General features: G+C 43.0%; 1 protein-coding gene across 4 annotated transcripts in view; it reads left to right on the plus strand.

Moving 5' to 3' along the window:
• Window positions 1-465: 465 nt before the first annotated feature.
• The window catches only part of RHOH (ras homolog family member H), a 46,385-nt gene continuing 34,267 nt past the window's right edge, over window positions 466-12,583 (plus strand). The window contains exons 1-3 of one of the 4 annotated variants that reach the window (XM_066386103.1): window positions 466-633; window positions 6,342-6,748; window positions 9,111-9,196. The gene's annotated coding sequence lies outside the window, so the exon portion shown is untranslated. Of the gene's footprint in view, window positions 793-6,013; window positions 6,086-6,341; window positions 6,749-9,110; window positions 9,197-12,583 lie in introns of those variants that run through there. The other 3 variants (XM_066386104.1, XM_066386106.1, XM_066386107.1) reach the window with 3 other exon arrangements.

Here is a 12,583-nt window from a genome sequence, read left to right on the forward strand (position 1 = left end):
GAGAGACAGAGAGGAAGGAGAGGGGGAGGGGTGGAGAAGCAGATGGGCGCTTCTCCTGTGTGCCCTGGCCGGGAATCGAACCCGGGACTTCTGCACGCCGGGCCGACGCTCTACCACTGAGCCAACCGGCCAGGGCCTATATAGCTTTTTTTTTTATAAAACTCCTCCAAGACAGATATTATTATACCCATTTCCCAGATGGAAAGATCAGAGCTGCATCCTTGTTCACAAGTGGAGCTGGGATTTGAATCTTGCTTTGTCTGAATCTAAATTTATGCCTTCTCTAAAATTGCTGATTGTCTTTGGGTCCAAAGTTCTGCCTCTTCTCTCTGGAACTGTGTAGGAGATCTGTTATTTTCAAAAGATGACAAGTTAACACTCACTGGGGTTTGCCTTATAACTGAAACATTTGCAACTCCCTGCTCTGAGCAGGTGTGCTGAGTTGCAGTTACCCTGTGATGTTTGTGCCCAAACCGAAGATCCCTATCAAGGCAACGGGTAAAACATGAATGCGAGAAGAAGCAGTGATGGCTTTCTCCCACTTCTTTTTTAAACAAACCAGAATTTCTGCATCCGAGTGAAGGTTGCGTGCTTTGCAGGAGTCTCCTGAGAGTTGGTGCACTTGACTCAAAGGTGCTATTCTTACGTCATGTTTCAAACTCCTCTTCTGGATTTGCTCTCAGAGCCCAAGGCACTTTCTTAGAAATTTCTTCAATGACAGCAACTCTCTGCCCTTTTTGAGTGGATTTGATTTGGGCAGACCGCCCCCGGGAGCTACATCCAGTGAAAAAGGTGGGTGACCAAGTCAGGTTATATTTTGAGACAAAAACAAGTTGTGAATAGAAAGCAGTGATACTGTTTTCTTTTTTCTTTTTGTAGCTTAGTAAATTGTGTCTGGAGGATGCTGTAAAAAGGTTCTAGAAGTGCTCTGACTGGTGTCTGCAATGTTGGAAAAGTTCACCAACTACCAAGGGGCATGGAGATTTGGCTACGTTAGCTGTGCTCTGACAGATAAAAAGGATACTTTGTACCTTAACTTTAGAGCCGCATGATTACTTTGGGTCTATCATCTTCTGCAACAAGACCCTGCATTGTTATGAATTATAGCTTTGTAATAAAACAAACCAGGATGTAAATGTTTGCTAGGTAAACATAGTTATGCAGGGCAAACAAAATGGCAGTTGAGAACCCTAAGAACCTAACATTCACTGAAACAAAAAGGAATATGTTACCTTACGTTAAAATAGTTAAAAAGAATATAGATGATGAGAATAACAGCAGGGGAAATGATGTTTTTATGGTTATAGCTAGAAGAGGAAGCTAGAAGATGTTTGAAATGATATTCTTATCTGGTTCGGGAAGCTATTTGTTCGTAATGGATTAACATGCAGAAAGAGGAAATCATTCATGTGATTTCTAGCCTGTGGCATTTCTAAGATATTTTAACATGTAGAATTTTACAGGGTATTTTATATGAATATATTTTAAAGTGATGTATTATATATCAGAATTAAGCGCTTTCTTTTATGAAAAGCTAACATTTTACAGTGCCCATCACGAAATCTCTCAATTAGAAGGAATGTGTATTTTGCTTTAATACAGTTGTTCATCACTTAGTGGGGAGCCGGGTAAGAATAATTACAGTATGACTAATGCTCTGGGTTTGAAACTCAAAGCCTTCAGACAAGGCTTTAGTACGTATATTCCATCTTCTGAACCCACTGAGACATTTTATTATATTTGTTGGCATATCACAAATGAGGGTCTGTATAGACATTAAAAGCTACCCACCAAATCAAAATCATTTCCGTTGATAAGCTAATAGTAAGGAGAAGGGAGGCATCTTAGTAACCCAGGGTAACTATTCATTCCAGTTGTCGCTGTCAGTAAGAGTTCTCTCTGGTGTAAAGGGCAGAACATCTTTTCACTGAGCAAGAATACCACCTATGCGTGAATTCAGGGTACACAGACAGTTGTCATATTATTTAAAAATCTTCAGTAAAAGAGGCCCCTGAGCTTAGGAGACTGTTACAGAGAAAACACGCCGTTCTTCTGCTGTGTCAGAGGGCATTTCTAACAAAGGCGTTTTGAGAAAGTGAGTCTCTACCTTTAGCCGATTGTCTTTGCCTGGGAATCTCAGGGGAGGAGTGTGGGAGAGAGGAATGGACCCACAGCCTTGGACCCAGGCTGCTTTTCCTCCCACAGGGCCGGCTCCCTCCTTTGGGAGACAGTGGCATGAAGAACCAGGACAGATGGGTGCGGTTAATGTTTGTTTTGCTTTTTGTATGCTATAGAGTTTCATTTAACCAGTTGTGGTCTCTTTGGCTGTAAAAGGCACTTAATAATGCTTACCACATAGAGCTATTGTAAAGATTAGATGAGAGAATCCTTCTAGCAAATGGTTGTTGAGTGAGAGTCTGAGATGCACCAGCGGGCAAGGCCAGGCCCAGGGCCTGACGCCCCCCAGCTGGATGGGGCAGGGCTGTCTGGTGAGCGCCCCCAATGGCTGTGGGAGCCCATGGGTGGGCCTAACCCAACTGACGGTGGCGGAGGTGGTGGTCATGGAAGGCTTCCGGAAATATGGCTTATAGCAGGGGTCCCCAAACTTTTTACACAGGGGGCCAGTTCACTGTCCCTCAGACCATTGGAGGGCCGGACTATAAAAAAAAACTATGAACAAATCCCTATGCACTGGCCCTCCTGTTCCTCTTAGCTGCCTGTGAAATCTAAATTTCAGAGGCACACTGCACATATCTTATTTTAAAGTAAAAAAACCAAAATGGAACAAATACAATATTTAAAATAAAGAACAAGTAAATTTAAATCAACAAACTGACCAGTATTTCAATGGGAACTATGCTCCTCTCACTGACCACCAATGAAAGAGGTGCCCCTTCTGGAAGTGTGGTGGGGGCCGGATAAATGGCCTCAGGGGGCCGCATGCGGCCCGCGGGCCGTAGTTTGGGGACCCCTGGCTTATAGTAAGTCTGGTTCCTGCTAGCAGCTCTGTATCTAAAGTTTCCTTGCTTCCCACCACTCTGAATTCCCCAGGATTCTCCCTCACCTCGGCCGCAAGATTGGGCTGTTACCATCAGAACCGACACATCAGGACGTTTGGATTTGTTTGTGTGTTGTCTATGTAGGCCCGTTGTGTGCACACATAATTTCAGTCATTTGCTCCTTCCCCATCCCGTTAGTCCTGTCTGTTACAAGAACGAGGGGATGGAGGGAGAAGAGGAGGAGGAGAGAAGCAAAAAGAGAGATTTCCATGAGAGGAGGAAAGTTAAATAGCTCTCTGTCCCCACCTCTATCCCACCCCCCACCAACACAATCCCCTCTGCGATGGAATTTCACGTGAAGATCAGTAAGGAGCAGAAGGAAGCCCCTAGGCCGGCTATCTGAGAACATCTAAAACTGCAGTCATACACACAGAGAGCCAGTCCTTCGGGTGGGGAAGGCAGTCAGGTGGGCAGCCAAGAGGGAAGGGGAGCTTGTAGACGCGGCAGTGCCCTTCCGGCAGCACCCGGGACGGGGTGCTTGCGCTTGGCCTGCAAACACTCCATCTGTCCTGACTCTGGGGGAGGCAGGGGCTTTTGGGAAGAAAACGTCTGAGGCCCGAGGCCCTGAACTTAGAAGCCACGCTTGTGGTGCCTCTTGCTTTGTTTCCCAAAGGACACCTTCTAGGGAAGGCGGAGGGGTCTGTGCACGCAGGCGAGGTCCTCGGCCAACTCCTCTGCCTTCCCAGGGGACCCCAAGACACAGACCACTGGGTCTCCTGCTAGAAGTATAGTCAACTTTGAACTCTTTGCTGCCTCAGATCTTTCAGAAGCCCCGACGAGAAGACTCATCGTTTATCCTGAAATTTCTGAAGCATATGAGAAGTCACTCTCCATCTGTGTATTAACTTGGCGCACCAAAGCGGCGTCCTGGGATAGAAAACACCGAATTAATCCCCAGGGACAACCTCCCCTGCGCGCTCCCTGGAATTCCTCTAAGTTGACTCCCTTGTGGGGTGAAATCGGCCTCACTGAGGGGAAATACAAGGGCCCTCCGGATTAGACTTGCCACTGGCTGTGTTTACTCCAAGGATGGTATTTCACAGTGGTTGCGATGTTCTCCCCAGGAGAGTTCAGGCACCAAGTTTCTCTTTAGTTTCAACACTGGGAAGCCAGGAAGACCCCGCCATCTTGAGCGTTACACTCATTTTTATCCAGCGGGCACTCAATTTTTTATGTGGTGGCGTTTGCCACTTCATACCGGTTGGATTACAAGCTTAGGAACCACATGGCGTACGTTTTCTGTATCAACCTCACCCTTGGTTTTAGCTTAATTTTTGTCTTTATTTCTTTTGGCCTCAATTTTTCATTTCATTTTTTAAATCTGTTTTATCTTACCAAGGTGTATGTATTTTTATTTGCTGCCCTAAATTTTTTGATGACCAAAACTGAAGGCAAATAAAGTACTCACCAGCCATGTGTTCTGCTTACCTAATAATATCATAATGGTGATCTGGCTTTCCATGGAAAATTTTCTAGAAGATAATGCACTTGTCAGAGGGCTCAGAGATCTCACCTGGAGACTGAGTCCTTCCTGCACATTAACAAACTGACACTTGGGCTCATATAAAAGTCTCTTATGGGCTTAGTAATTTCTATGTCCATCTCTGAGAGTGTTCATCTTGCTCCGTTTATTCCTGCCCCCGTGACACACCAGATACGTTAATCCTCTTTTACTCCCTTGAACATGCCAAGCTCTTCCCTACTCAGGGCCTTTGCACATACTGTTGCCACTGCTTGGACTGTTCTTCCTTCTACTCTCCTTAGGCTCCTCTTTCTCATCTTCAGAGTGGTAGTAACATATTAGAATGATTAGGGGAGTTTGTATTGATAACCAGGCCCCAAGCCAGACAAATTAAACTAAAATCTCTGGGAGGGTGGAGCTTAGGTACTGGTACTTTTAAAAGCTTCTAAGATCATTTTAATTTTACCTGGGCTGAGAGTCACAGCTTTAGGTCTCAGTGTGATTGTCAGTTGCTTAGAGGCCCTCCTTGACCACCTCTAGGGTGTCGATTTTGTCTTGCTCTCTAGCTCAGCTTCTTCTCTGAGTCCTTTGTACTAGTTACTATAATTTATAATTGTTGCATTTATTTGAGTGTTTTTGTTTGCCTCCCCCACTCGAGGACACAGGTACTATGAGACAGGGAACATGTCCGTTTTGGTCTTTGCGCTATTCTTTACTGCACAGTGTCAGGCACATACATGAGTCTGCAGCAATGAAGATGGCCCACAGGTAATGGTCTGTGGAGCCTCCTGGAAGCCGGCCAAGTCTCCTTGAATATTATGAGAGAATTAATGTCAACCTTTAGTGGCCGTTTTAACTAGGAAAGTGGTTGTATATACTTCCCTTTTACCTGACTCTTGTGTCCCAGGATTCTTTGTGTGACGGTGTAAATAGGTCCTGACTCACAGCATCTCCTCTATGTACATGTCTTTCTCTTTCACTTGATTTGACCATTTTGAGTGAGAAATTTCATCTCATTCATCTTTGTTCCTCCCCACCCCCACCCCAGTACCCAACACTGGGTGTTGCACAGAGTGGGGGCTCTATAAATATTTGTTGACTTGAATGGAGCTGACCTGATCCTTGTGGCATATAAGTATTTTGACCAAGATTTCACCCTGGGTAGTAGCATTTGTGATTATTTAGGGATTAGAGGCATTGGGCATTGCAAGCACATCAAGAAAGTTAAATTTGTTGGTTTAGGCAATTTAGCCATAATCTAAATGCAGATGGTCTCTACACCTGGATTGCACTGGAGGACATAACAAGTAAATTTGGTTTTGAAGGCAAATAATGAAACTCTGAGGAGTCTGAAAACAACTCATGCTCATGTCCCTCACAACACAGGTGTCGGTCCATAAGGGGCTGAACACATGGCAGGGCTGCTTGAGCTCTTGCGATGGCTGAGTCTGGTTTTTTTCCAGATTATTATTTGATAGTTATTAATAAAGCAAAGCAAACCAAACCACCCACCTACTGTTTTCCCTACATAGTATGTTCATCAAGCTGACTTGTAAATTATAAGGTACTTTTTCCCAAGCTTAACTGAACCAAGACCAGTGAGTGGAGTGGACCTCCCCTCCCCACCTTTTTTTCTGCTTTATTTCACTTCCTTAAGAAATCATGTTGGTTTTTCACTCTTCCTTTCCTGTTTTATGTGGGTGGTTTGCTGGTGGGAAATGGATGGCCGGGGGAGGGGAGATGGTCCCGGGAGGGTTAGTATATGAAACCCAAACCAAGCCATGCAGCAACGCTCTTATTTTGCCTCTTATCTGGGGAAGTTTTCATATTGTCATGGAGAGAAACGCACGTGCACACCCCGCCCCCAAACCCACACGAATGAAACCCCTTCTTCGGAGAAGCCAGCTACAGGAAACTGACTTATGCACAGGAACTTGCTAACCTCTCTTGTCACATTCGGACGGTTCCTGCTGCCTCAGTCACCGTGCACACACCACCCAACTGCCTTGGGTAGGACTTTTCTCCAGCCCAACTCTGACCTATCTAGTTCGTCCATGTGAATCGGTTATCTTCTCAGGGAGGAAGGAAAGGTTGATCTCAGAAGGAAATCATCACAGCGAAAGAAAGGGCTTGGCAGCTTTTGTTTTTACTTACCTGCCCCGAACGACTTTGACTTCCGGAGGCAGTCATTTTGGTATCAAGAAGTGTCTTCAGCATTTTACAACAGGTAAGACTTGCTTCTTTAAAAATATCCCATTGGTATCAAAAGACATTTTTCTAATTTTATTTAGCTTTTACTTTAAGCTAAACATAGTAATTATCCTGTTGTAAAGTATGGAACAACATTATGGGAGAAAGGGAGGTTGCTCTGATATCTGACTTCCCTCTCCAAGTGCATCTAACAGGACGAATATAGTTTTTGAGACATTAAATGTTATACTATTTGGCTTTTGGTTCAGATATTCTTCTAGAGAACTGATATGCTTGTGATTAATTATGACTGTCTCAAGTACTTTGCAGTGGAGGACTGTGTGGGCAAAGGCACACAGGTGAGCGGCACTCCGAGACGGCCAGTCCAGTTGATGGGAGTGGCCCAAGAAAAGCAGGAGGTCTGCTTCACACATTGGCAGGAAACAAGCTTGGAAAATTAACATGTAGACAGGTTATGGAGAGCCTTCAGAGGGTGCTGAGGAGAGCAGACTCCAGTCGGTCGTTTTCTAGTGTTCTCATGTCCTTCGGCTTCTCTTCTCAGCTGTCACGGCTCTAACAGAATTGCGTGTTGAGGGACCCTGGAGGCGCTTGCCTCTTCATCCTTGGGGCTGCTTGATGCATCTCCACATCTGTGGTCCCCCATTGTCCTCTACTGTCTTCCTTTAGTACACCATATCTGTCAAGCAAGGGGGATTGGGTGGCCTGGGGTACCTATAAGACCTCCATTTTTGGTTAACCTTTTAAGGAGGCAATGAAAGGTAACCAAAGTAGCCTTCTTCTTGGGAGGACAAGTTGTTTGGCTGATTAGAAGCAAAACTCTATTCTTTAAAAGCTAATCCAACAATTCCATAAAATGTGTTATTTTCTTTGCATGTCTGAATGAGATGTTATGGATTTGCTGCTGCTCTTTTCCTAACAATGTGGAGCATTTCCCCACCCCCCGCCCGGACCATGGGACATCTGTGTCCTCATAATAACAAAAGCAAAATATGGTTAATAAGGACTCAGACTTTGGAGTTGTGTTGAAGCCTGGTGCAATTGCTTCTGAGCTATGGGAAACTTGAACACAGTATTTATCTTCTTCAATTCTAAAAAATTTATAAAGTAGTTGTAAAAATAACTAAAAATAATACATACCTCAAAGAGTTGTAAGGGATAATGTGAAATAAAAATATGTAAAGCATTTAGCTTAGTACCTGGCATAACATTAACTCTCAATAAATTATTCTTATTAAAGACTTGGCTGGGGACACAAGGATGGGATGGTCCCTGGTCTAGGATAAGATACCCGTAAAGTAAATGAAACTGATGGGCAGAGGCTGGGAATTAATATTTTTGCAGGACCAGGTATGGAGGCACAGGGTTGGATGTTTAATAGGTATAATGCATATGAAAAAGAGAAAAGATTAGAAACTGATATTTTAAGCCTTCCCATCTCAGATTCTCAGACTGTAAGACCAGTCTCTGAGTGACTGCCGTGTTATGTTGGGCATCTGTGGCTGGTGTGTCTCTCTGAATGCTTTGGGTGGAATTACAGAGCTGCTTAGAATTAGAGGCAGAAAGGGTGACTCTTTTTCCTTGGCAAATTTAAGTTAAATTATTTAATTTCATTATATTTTAATTTTAGTGCTGGCAAGGCATAGCTAAAAATTTATTTCTATTAAAGAGTTGGGACCATGTTGACAATGACTGCTCAAAGTGCTTCTTTGGGTTCTAGATGCTTGGGGTCTGAGTAAAAGCCAAGACTAAAAAGCATCCTGCTCTCCTGTTCCATTCTCCAGATAAGAGATTGTTTTGGGTTAGTAAACGTCCTTTAAAAAATGTAAATACGGCCTGTATGTTCATTATGTGGGAGATTCTCAATTATACATGCATATTTCTTTAGTCAAATGGTAATATTGTTTTCCTTCTAGAGCTCCACTGATAACGTTAGTGAGGGATGTTTGGGGTTTTGTGTATGGAAAGGGATGGACCCAAGTCAGGATGGGTGCCTCAGTGGAGCATGCTGGGAGGCAGTGTGGCAGGACTGGGTGCTGGGGTGGGCACTGAGGGATGGACAGGGTGACCAGAGGGAGGTGGAAGGGTGCTAGAGACAAGGGCTCCTCCTAGCTCTTCAGTCATTTGATTCTAGCAGCTGCTGGAATGCTATGAACTATTTCTTGATGCTTTGCATAGGAGATGTCATTCTATCCCCCCGAAATAATTCAAGGGGACAGTTGTTCAGAGATGATTTCATTTGTCTGGTTCTGGCCCAGAATTGTCATTCTTTAAGCCACTTGGGGAGCTTTTAAAATCTAGCAAGTCTCATGTGTCACCTCCGGGCTCTGGAGTGGGGTCCAGGAACGCATGTGATAACAAATGCAAACTCTTACCCCCAGGTGATTTGGAGGCAACTGGTCCACAGATGAGCAGCCAGGAGCCATTAATCTGGACCTCTCCTACTGGGGCCCCCAGCAATGAGATGGTAAGTTGAGTACGGGCTAGGATGGGTAAAATGATCTTCCCTCTATTGTGATTATATGGTCACACAAAAGAGTTTTCCTTTGTTTTGAATTAATTTCTTAGGAGTGTTCCCAGGAGTGGGATGACTAAGTCAAGGGTGAGAGCACGTGTAGAGCTTTTGTCAGCCATATTTACATTTTAACATTCATAGACAGGGTGCCACTTAAAGAATTCTAAAGTGTTTTACCCATATAGAGGCTCCTCGTTATTACTCAGGAGGAGCCCAAAGAAAGAACTTGCTTTCAGTGGAGAAAGTGCCAAATCACTCTCCCATGTCTCTTTTCCAGTAAAGCAGGATACTTATGAATTATTTTCGGGAGAAAATTTCAAAACATTGCGGAATGCTCAGTAGCTTCTTAGAGCATTGCACGCGCGTGGCGGGGGGGGGGGGGGAGGCTTCTTATCTCTACACTTAGTTTCTTGTAAAACTGAAGTCAGCAGTGACCTCTTCCCCATTTCATAGAAAAGAATATACCCAGGAAGAGACTGGTTAAGTAACATGTAATACAGTTTTTATCACATTTGCCATGAGAACTATGTATACTCATCCATTTAGCCATTGCTCAGGTACATAAATGACCAAGTAGTTTTTACAGATGATCCCATGGAAAAATGCTAGTAAGATGAATGCTGAAGAGAGTATTGTCTAAATTGAAGGAGGGTGGGCAGAATTAATTGACCCAGATAGACCTTCTTCTTTAACTTCTATTTGCATTATGTTTTATTCATTATGTATTTGCATAATTTGCTAACCTTAAAAAAAAGCATGATTATAATTTGTGATACAGATGAGAATAAGGTGAATTTTCAGTGGCTTAAAAAAAAAAAAAAAAGATATGCTCTTTCAAAATATCAAGTGAGATATCTGCGGTGGTGTGCGGGAACCTGCCTGTACTTGCTTGAGAGACCTGATTGTAATATTTTCAGAAAATGTGCAAGCTAGTTGTTAAACATATCCACCACTAAAATTAAATTAGATACCTCAGTTAAATGAGTTACATTAAAAATAAAGGTAACAAACACTCTCAAAACTCATTGCTTCCTAATTATTTACTACCTTTTACTATTATCTATAGTTATATAGATAACTATAGCTCTTGAAGTTATATGTATAATGGTGAGCGACTGAGCATCTCTTTCCAACTTTGCATCCAGTGATGTAACATTGGTGGCTTGAAACTGGTCCTGGTAGAAGCGTCTACACCACAGAAACTGGCCAACACTGTGAAACAGGCCCCTCACACTTTTCTTTTTCTTGAGGGGAACCTATTAAACATTTATCGGCGTACCACCAAGGAATTGTGTAAAATACAAATATGGCAACTCGGCAGTATGTGTCAGGAGACATTAAAATACTCATATGTTTTGATCCATTAATTCTATCTCTGGGAATTTGCTCTAAATAAATAATTCAAAGAAGGAGAAAACAAGTTGTGTAAACACATTCACTGATTTATTTATAACAGCAAAATCTGAGAATAACATAAATCATCAAAAGTTATTCCAGCAGTGTTAATTTCACGGAATATTTTGTAGTGAAAAAAGGTCATTGTTTTGAAAATATATTTGATATGGTGTTAAATTAGAAAATTTGGGATAAAAATTTCACATTCTGGTTTTGTTATGAATGAAGTTAAATGTGAGGATGAAAAAATGAGAGCATTTGGTGTATTAGGTGTGTTACAATGGTAAAAGGGTAGCATTCTGTTTTTACTTCATTTATTGTAGTAGTGGTGTGTGTGCTTTAAAAAATGTGGAGAAAGCCTGTATATAAATGATCTTAAGTAGTTTTAATATGTAAGAGGAAAGCTACGAGGAGTTTTGTGGACCAGATGGCGGTCTGCCTTGGACAGGCAGCTCTGTTCCGTGACTCGGTGGGCAGGGTACAGTGAAGGGAGACGGGGCCCCGGCAGTCTGGGGTGATAGATGAGGAGGGTGCTTCTTTAGGGCAGCTCAGGAAGGAGGAAGAAGTGGCTGACTGGGTACTGAAGACTTGTCAAAGTGGATCGCAGAGGCTGAGAATAGGCCACAGAAGAGCCACTGGCAAAGAGAGAAAAGAGAACATTTCTTAGGAAGAGACGAGAGATGCTGATCTCAGAGGTGAACAAGATGGATGTGAAAATAGTTTCACTTAGGTCTGAGAACAGTACGGCTCAAACCAAGGAGAAAATAAATGATTCTTTTAACATATGTTCTGAAATTTTAGTGTGTCTAAGAATCCTCTGGCCCTGGCCAGATAGTTTGGTTGGTTAAAGCATCAACCCGAAGTGCAGAGGTAGCTGGCTCGATCCTCGGTCAGGGCACATACAGGAACAGATCGATGTTCCTTTCTCTCTTTCCCTTTCTCTTCCTCTCTCTCTCAAATCAATAAAATAAACATTAAAAAAAAAAGAATCACTTAGATGGATGGGGGACATGTTAACAAATGCAGCTTGCTAGGTTCTGCCTCCATGGATTCTGATCGAAGTGATCTAGGGTTGGCAGGAATACACATTTTTAACGAGTCCCCTCACCCAAAAAAGATTCTGATACAAATGGTCTGCAGGTCACACTTTGGGAAGCACTGGTGCTAGTAGTTTGGATTGGCCCAGGCAATGTCTATCTGTGGGTGGGTGTTTGTGTGAGTGTGTATGTGTGTGAGTGTGTTGGGGATGAGGTTGTTACCTTGAGGCTTAGATATGGGGGCTTTAATATTAAAGGGATGTGACAACAGAGAAAGCTCAGAAAGGACAAGTTATTGGTTAAATGTACAGTAACAAACTAAAAACAGAAGGCTGTACTTAAAGTACCCCTTAAAGGAATACTGTTTATACCACAAAATTCCCTTACACAAGTAAACAGGCTTTGAACCGACTGAAGGTAGTTGTGAACAGGGGAACTACAAGCAAGTAGCACAGAGAAAAATGGTCATAGGGAGAGTCTAGGACCCACAGACATTCTATTGCAAGCCACGGGGAGGTGACAATTAAGAATGAACTTGGGTGGAAGATGCAGTGCTTTGTCCAGAAAACATTTTGGGAAGGGGAGTAAGTCTAATTGTTGATTAAATATATTTTATATAGAGAACCTTAGCACTCAAGACAGTGATAGTGATTAGACATATGCCGTAAGAGCAATACATCACAAAATGAACACACCGAAAGTGAACGACAAGGCCGTAGCAGAAGCCATGGTACTGAGCTACTGCTTCCACCTGGCTTCAGGGGAACTTCAGTGACAGTGGGAAGCTCTCAAATAGCCTTTAATGTCTTGAATTGTTCCAACTTTACACTGAAGATGATTCTTTTACTTTAAAATTTTTTTCACATTTCCTGTTATCAGGGTCACTAGTCTCTTGGACATGGTGTGA

Source organism: Saccopteryx leptura, chromosome 5, assembly GCF_036850995.1.
Source record: "Saccopteryx leptura isolate mSacLep1 chromosome 5, mSacLep1_pri_phased_curated, whole genome shotgun sequence".
In the NCBI taxonomy this organism is placed as follows: Eukaryota; Metazoa; Chordata; class Mammalia; order Chiroptera; family Emballonuridae; genus Saccopteryx; species Saccopteryx leptura.